Consider the following 7,889-nt stretch of genomic DNA (forward strand, 5'->3'; position numbering starts at 1 on the left):
TCAACAACGTACTGCAGAAGTTCACCTCTCACGAAGGGACAAGGTTGACGTTAGTTGCTCCCCTCTGGCCCGCGAGAGAATGGTTCACCGAGGTACTTCGATGGCTAGTAGACGTTCCCAGAAGTCTTCCTCTAAGGGTGGACCTTCTACGTCAGCCTCACGTAAAGAAGGTACACCAAGCCTCCTCGCTCTTCGTCTGACTGCCTTCAGACTATCGAAAGACACTCGAGAACTAGATGCTTTTCGAAGGAGGCAGCCAGTGCGATTGCTAGAGCAAGGAGAGCATCCACCATTAGAGTCTACCAATCAAAGTGGGAAGTCTTCCGAGACTGGTGCAAGTCGGTTCTGTATCCTCGACCAGTACCTCTGTAGCTCAAATAGCTGAATTTCTCTTATACCCGAGAAAAGGACGATCCCTTTCAGCTCCCACTATCAAGGGCTACAGAAGCATGTTGGCATCGGTCTTCCGGCATAGAGGCTTAGATCTTTCCAACAATAAAGATCTTCAAGACCTCCTTAAGTCTTTTGAGACCACCAAGGAGCATCGTTTGGCTACCCCTGGTTGGAATTTAGACGTGGTACTAAGATTCCTCATGTCAGACAGGTTTGAGCCGCTACAATCAGCCTCCCTGAAAGATCTCGCTCTAAAGACTCTTTTCCTGGTATGCTTAGCCTCAGCTAAAAGAGTCTGTGAGATTCATGCCTTCAGCAAGAACATCGGATTTTCGTCAGAAAAAGCCACCTGTTCGCTACAACTTGGTTTTCTAGCCAAAAATGTGCTGCCTTCTCGGCCTTGGCTTAAATCTTTCGATATTCCCAGCTTATCGGAGATTGTAGGCAATGAACTAGAAAGAGTCTTATGCCCTGTGAGAGCTCTTAAGTTCTATTTAAAGCGCACTAAACCTTTACGAGGCCAATCTGAAGCTTTATGGTGTTCAGTTAAGAAACCATCTTTGCCTATGTCAAAGAATGCTTTATCATACTTTATCAGACTGTTAATACAAGAAGCTCATTCACATCTGAGTGAGGAAGACCAAGCTTTGCTTAAGGTGAAGACGCACGAAGTTAGAGCTGTTGCAACTTCCGTGGCCTTTAAGCAAAATAGATCTCTGCGAAGTATAATGGACGCAACCTATTGGAGAAGCAAGTCAGTGTTCGCGTCTTTTTATCTAAAGGATGTCCAGTCTCTTTACGAGGACTGCTACACACTGGGACCATTCGTAGCAGCGAGTGCAGTAGTGGGTGAGGGCTCAACCACTACAATTCCCTAATTCCATATCCTTTTAATCTGTCTCTTGAAATGTTTTTAATGTTGTCTTTATGGGTTGTCCGGAAGGCTAAGAAGCCTTTCGCATCCTGGTTGATTTGGCGGGTGGTCAAAGTCATTTCTTGAGAGCGCCTAGATTAGGGGTTTGATGAGGTCCTGTTGTATGGGTTGCAACCCTTGATACTTCAGCTCCTAGGGGTCGATCAGCATCCTAAGAGGATCGCGAGGCTCCGTAAGGAAGACGTACTTAAAAGGCAGAGTAATTGTTCAAGTCGACTTCCTTACCAGGTACCTATTTATTTTGTTTTTGTTATTTTGATAACTTCTAAAATGAAATAAAAAACTCTTAGCTCATAAAATGTAAACATATATTACTGGTCTCTACCCACCATCCTGGGTGTGAATCGGCTATATATTCACCGGCTAAGTTAAATATTTAAAAATGATATTTTAATTTTAAAATAAATTTTTGAATATACTTACCCGGTGAATATATAAATTAAATGACCCTCCCTTCCTCCCCAATAGAGACGCAGTGGGACGAGGAGAAAATCGAGTCTTTGTTTACATAGGAGCTAGGTATCTGGTCGACAGATGGCGCTGTTAGGCACACCCGCAACCTGTGTGGCGATCGCTGGCGAGTTTTTTCCGTAGAGTTTGTCTGTCGAGCAACAGAGTTGCAGCTATATATTCACCGGGTAAGTATATTCAAAAATTTATTTTATAATTAAAATATCATTTTTTTTAGTAGTTAGGAAGGTATGTAAATATATTGAAACTTGTCCTAGATTACTGTGGAGGGGGATTATCTGCATTGCACATAACCATGAGTACAGTATGTCTAATGTAAACTGTATTTTTTATCTTGCCTTTTATTCGTTATGTCTTTCTACATTCTTTTACCATTTGATTTTAGAAGAGATTTGTTTCTATCTTAAGGAAGATTTTTGTTGAAATGCTTAAATACATCAACATTAAACCATTTATTTTTCCATGCACTTCACTTGTAAATTTGATTGAAAAAATTTTATGATGATTTTCAGTTTGTAACAGATTTATTTTTCCATTTGTAGAACTTACAAGTTACTGAACTGTTATGGTAAATTATTATTGCAGTTTATAAATCCTACTGATATACTGTTGAAATTTTTATTGTCATTGATTAATTTTCTGCAGTGAGAATTTACGACCATTATCACAGAATTGTAAAAGTGCTACAGAGTTTATTTAATATACGTTCTACCGGCTCACTTTTGCCGTATTTGTTGTGGAGGGATTTTTTAGTCCCAAAGTTCAGCTATCGGTTATATATTCTTAGAGTTGCCTATAAAGTATTCAAAATGTCATCAGTTGATGCAAGTTTATTTTTTCTTTTGTTCTGTTGATTTTTTCCTATAAGAGTTTTTTTGTTAAATGATTAACTTTTTAAATAAAGAATATTTGATTTATATCTTGTTTCATGGAATTGAATATGAGTGGATATGAATGTGTTGAGGTGGTTTGGCCATGTTGAGAGAATGGAAAATGGTTGTCTGCTAAAGAAGGTGATGAATGCAAGAGTTGATGGGAGAAGTACAAGAGGAAGGCCAAGGTTTGGGTGGATGGATGGTGTGAAGAAAGCTCTGGGTGATAGGAGGATAGATGTGAGAGAGGCAAGAGAGCGTGCTAGAAATAGGAATGAATGGCGAGCGATTGTGACGCAGTTCCAGTAGGCCCTGCTGCTTCCTCCGGTGCCTTAGATGACCGCGGAGGTAGCAGCAGTAGGGGAGTCAGCATTATGAAGCTTCATCTATGGTGGAAATGTGGGAGGTTGGGCTGTGGCACCCTAGCAGTACCAGCTGAACTCGGTTGAGTCCCTGATTAGGCTGAAGGAACATAGAGAGTAGAGGTCCCCTTTTTGTTTTGTTTCATTGTTGGTGTCGGCTACCCCCCAAAATTGGGGGAAGTGCCTTGGTATATGTATGTATCTATAATTACGTAGTTTATTTTATACCAAGCCTTAAAAATGGAATATGAATTATGGTAAGACATAATTTTATTTGCGTTGTTGTATTTATACCTTTTATAAGGGATTTTGACAAAGGAAAAATCTATTTTTGTGTGAGAAAATCATGTCGTCCTGATGGAAGTTCCTCTAGGCAGTTTTCTACTTGGGATATTTCCTACGAGTGATATACCATAGAAGTTTACCTGTATAGTTATAATTAGATTTTTAATACAAGAGCAAGGAGATACTGGCAACCAATGCCATTGTCAATCATGGGACTTAAGATAGTGATAAAAGAATGCAACATTTCCATAGTAAACTACAGTATATTCCTCTCTTGAAGGCAGTAAGGTTTCCAGAATTAGGGAGAATCAAATTAGAACGAACAGATGGAGATAAACGGTCATGAAGTAGTGCTGTTTAATTATGATAGATTTTCAGAGGAAAAGGAGACAGCACACACACTTTGAGCTAAACATGCTCTTGATAGTATCTGAAGAAAAGAAACAAGCTTATGGACCAGACAATTGTTGCTTTTTGATTTGTTCATAGATTGGATAATCCAATATATTTCTAGTTAATTGCCAGAGCAGTGCTTTATTTTCAAAGAAAATTTAGATTAAAATTTAAAATTGATTGTTAATCATTTCATACTGTATTTGAACTTTGTGTAAGTTTAATATTGATATTTTTTTCTAGTGCATGTATTTATGTACTGTACATCTCAAAACGTGTATGAAATTATCAAATGAGTCTGATTATACTGCTATTAACTCTCTGGACAAGACTGGCCACCTTTGGAAACTGAACTTTGCAACATACAATGTCAGGACCCTAAGGTAGATCCTGCTGTGATACTAATAGAGCTGAAATGAATACATTGAGGTATAATAGGATTGAGTGAAATTAGAAGAATTTTATAGTTTAAAAGGGGCCATATATTTTGTTTCAGGGGACACGTAAATAGCAAAGAAAAGGAAGTGGGTGTTGTTAATAAAAATCATGCAGGTAACAAAGGAGAATTTTTTACTATTGAAGATAGAATTGCAGGATTAATTATCTAAATAGATAATTGAAACATACACCAACAACATCCCATACAGAGGAAGAAAGAGATGTTTTATGAAGATCTGGATATATCTGAAAAAAACATAGAACTCTATTTACATTGGTTTTGGGTGATTTCAATACTTATGTAGGTCAAAAGAAGGGAGGTTAATTAGCAGTAGGTAAATTTGGAGTAGGCACAAGGAATGACAGAGGGGACATGCTTGTAAAATATGCTTTTAGAATCAATCGTAGAATCGTGATTTTTTTTTTTTTTTTTTTTTTTTTTTTTCTCAATAAAAAGGAACATGGAAAACGAAAGAATTTATTCTTGGTGGAAAATTTTATTTAGTTAAAGATATAACTTAAATTGAAGTCAGCGACCATAGTATGTTGAAAAGCAAAATTGGTCTAGATCTAAAGAAAAAGAGAAAAACTAATTTTAAAGAAAATAAACACATGTAATACGAAAATCTGACGGGTTTAGTTTAACAATACAAAACTCTAATAAAGAAAAGATCGGAAATGAGGGTAAAATCCAAGAGATGAAGTAGAATTAGCAGAACTAACCTAAAAAATGAACAAATTAAAAACCCAAGATCTTAAACACAAGAAGACCAAAATTGAGGAAACTCTAGATAAAGGAAAAAGCATCACATTGAGGAAAAAAATACTTGGAATGGGGTGCCAACAGATAAAAATGGGAATATCAACAAAGATGGTGATAAAAACTGCAGAGGATTTTTATAATTTGGTATACAATAGTGAAATAAGAAATTACTTTGTCAATCGAAATAATGAAACATAAGAACAGATACCAGTAGTAGCAGTAGGAGGAATAAAGAAAGTATTAAAAGGCATGAAAGAGGAAAAACAGCAGAAGATAGAGGATATTTCAGGAAGTAAGTCTGGTTAAACTTTACATAAAATGCCTGGTAGAATGGTCTATACCTACAGCTTGGAAAACTTTATCATTATACTAATTCACATAGAGGACACTTAAAAGTCCTGAAAATATTGCCCAATAAGTTTACTCCGTAATATGTGAAATATATACAAAGATCATAGGCCGAATAGAAAGAGAGCTAGACTTAAATCAAGCAAGAGAGCAGGCAGGTTTCAGAGGAGGGTATTCAACAACTGATTTTCATGTGATTAACCAGCAAATGCAGCAATCAAGAGTATGACAAACCCCTATGTATGGCATTTATAGACTGTGAGAAAGCTTTTGATTCTGTCAAAACTTCAAAAAGTGATGAAAGCCCTTCAAAGACTAGCTAGGTATAGATGAATCTTATGTTTGAACACTTCAAGATATCTATATGGGAAGTACAGCAATCCTAAAGCTACATAAAGATAGTGCAAAAACTCGTTTGAGAAAGGAGTTGGACAGGGAGACCCCATCTCCTAAATTATTCATAGCATGCCTAGAAGTTTTTAAGAATTTATATAAAAACAATATATGAATTTATATTAATGGGGAATACCTTATCAACTTATGATTTGCAGATGACATTCTTATGTTTAGTAAATCTTGGGAGGAATTGCAAAAGATGATAGCCTGTTTGAATAGAGGAAGGAAAGGAAGCTAATATAAATATAGATAGTTATGATACTATAAATAGAGCTGAAGTAATGTTCAATAGAAATGTAGAGAACAACAAATAAGAGTTAAGAACGAACCTCCAGAGATTGTTGATGAAAATACGTATTTAAGACAGAGTAATTTTCCCCAGAAAATGAGACCGAAATTAAAAGAAGTATAAGCATTTGCTAGGGAGCTTTTGGTAAACAAATGAGATTATGAAAATTAAAATGCCACTTTCCCTAAGAAGAAAATTATATAATCAAATGATCCTACCATTATTAACATGAGCAGCAGAAACTTGGAACCTTACTAAATCCTTAGAACATTAGCTAGTTACAACTCAAAGAGCTATAGAAAGAATAATGATGGAAATAATACTAAGGTACAGAAGAAAGGGCAATTTGGGTACAAAAGCAAACTAACCCTGGATAGGTACGGTGGGTCGTTTGCGACCCCGAGCGTAAAAAAAAAACAGGTTTTTCTCACGTGACTCACCCCTGTGACTGAATTTGTGGGTGATCGACCTGCAGGAGGTGTCTCCCCTACACGCTCTAGTAGTGTCCAGATGTGCATTGCTGTAGCTGTACTCCTTCCCCGATTTCTGAGACGCGTCGGGGTCGTTCGCGTCCGAGTTTACCCTTCTGAGGTAGTTTGCATAATTATCAAAGTTATTACGTATTATGAAATTGTCGTAGAATGGTGCAACTTGTATAGGTTATCAGTTGTGGAAAGTCTTGGTGGATTGTTTGGCTACCATGTGCATGTTTTTCTTTTTAGTTAAAATGTCGTTCATCACCACGGGGACCATTTTACCGCGAGTGCCCCTTTTTCATTTTTTTTCATTTTTTTGCCAAGTCATTTTTCCGTAAGATATTGCCGAATAGTGTCGTAAAACTTTTGCTTGTTTAGTATTGGAAAGTGTGTCTAGATGATCTGGCTACCCATGCATGACTTTGTTTTTGTCAGATACGACGTAGTTATTGGTATATTGGGTATTTAACTGCGGTTACCAATTTCTGTTTTTTTTTCAATATTTGTAAAAATTACTACGTAGTAAGGAATTGCCGTATATTATTCATTTTTTTTTCATGTTTATGTGTTAGAAAGTGTGCCTTGATGGTTGGGCTAACACGTGCATGTCTTTTTTTTTATCTGAGATGTCGTATATTAGAATGTCGGGCATTTTACCGCGAGTGTCCCTTTTTAATTTTTTTTAATTTTTTTGCCAAGTCATTTTTCCGTAAGATATTGCGAAATAGTGTCGTAAAACTTTTGCTTTTTTAATGTTGGAAAGTGTGTCTAGATGATCTGGCTACCCATGCGTGATTTTGTTTTTGTCAGATACGACGTAGTTATTGGTATATTGGGTATTTAACTGCGGTTGCCAATTTCTGTTTTTTTTTCAATATTTGTAAAAATTTAGTACGTAGTAAGGAATTGCCGTATATTATTGATTTTTTTTTCATGTTTATGTGTTAGAAAGTGTGCCTTGATGGTTGGGCTAACACGTGCATGTCTTTTTTTTTTATCTGAGATGCCGTATATTAGAATGTTGGGCATTTTTCCGCGAGTGCCCCTTTATATTTGTTTTGCATTTTTTTGCTTAGTCATGTTACCGTAAGGAATTGGCAAGTAGTGTCGCAAAACTTATATTTTTATAGTGTTGGAAAGTGTTTCTAGATGATCTGGCTACCCATGCCTATTTTTTTTTTAGCCAGATATGGCGTATATATAAGTATGTGTTCGATTTTCCTGTGATTGCCATTTTTTCGTTTTTTCCCATTTCTTTCAAAATTACTACGTACTAAGGAACTATCACAGAGTAATATTTCATTTATATGTTTATTTGTCGGAAAATATGCCTTGATGGTTTGCCTAGCACGTGGCTGAAATTTTTTTTTTTCTGAAATGCCGTATATTAGAATGGCCATTTTTCCACGAGTGCCCCTTTTTATTTGTTTTGCATTTTTTTGCTTAGTCATGTTACCGTAAGGAATTGG

Source organism: Palaemon carinicauda, chromosome 37 (assembly GCF_036898095.1).
Source record: "Palaemon carinicauda isolate YSFRI2023 chromosome 37, ASM3689809v2, whole genome shotgun sequence".
NCBI classification, from domain to species: domain Eukaryota; kingdom Metazoa; phylum Arthropoda; class Malacostraca; order Decapoda; family Palaemonidae; genus Palaemon; species Palaemon carinicauda.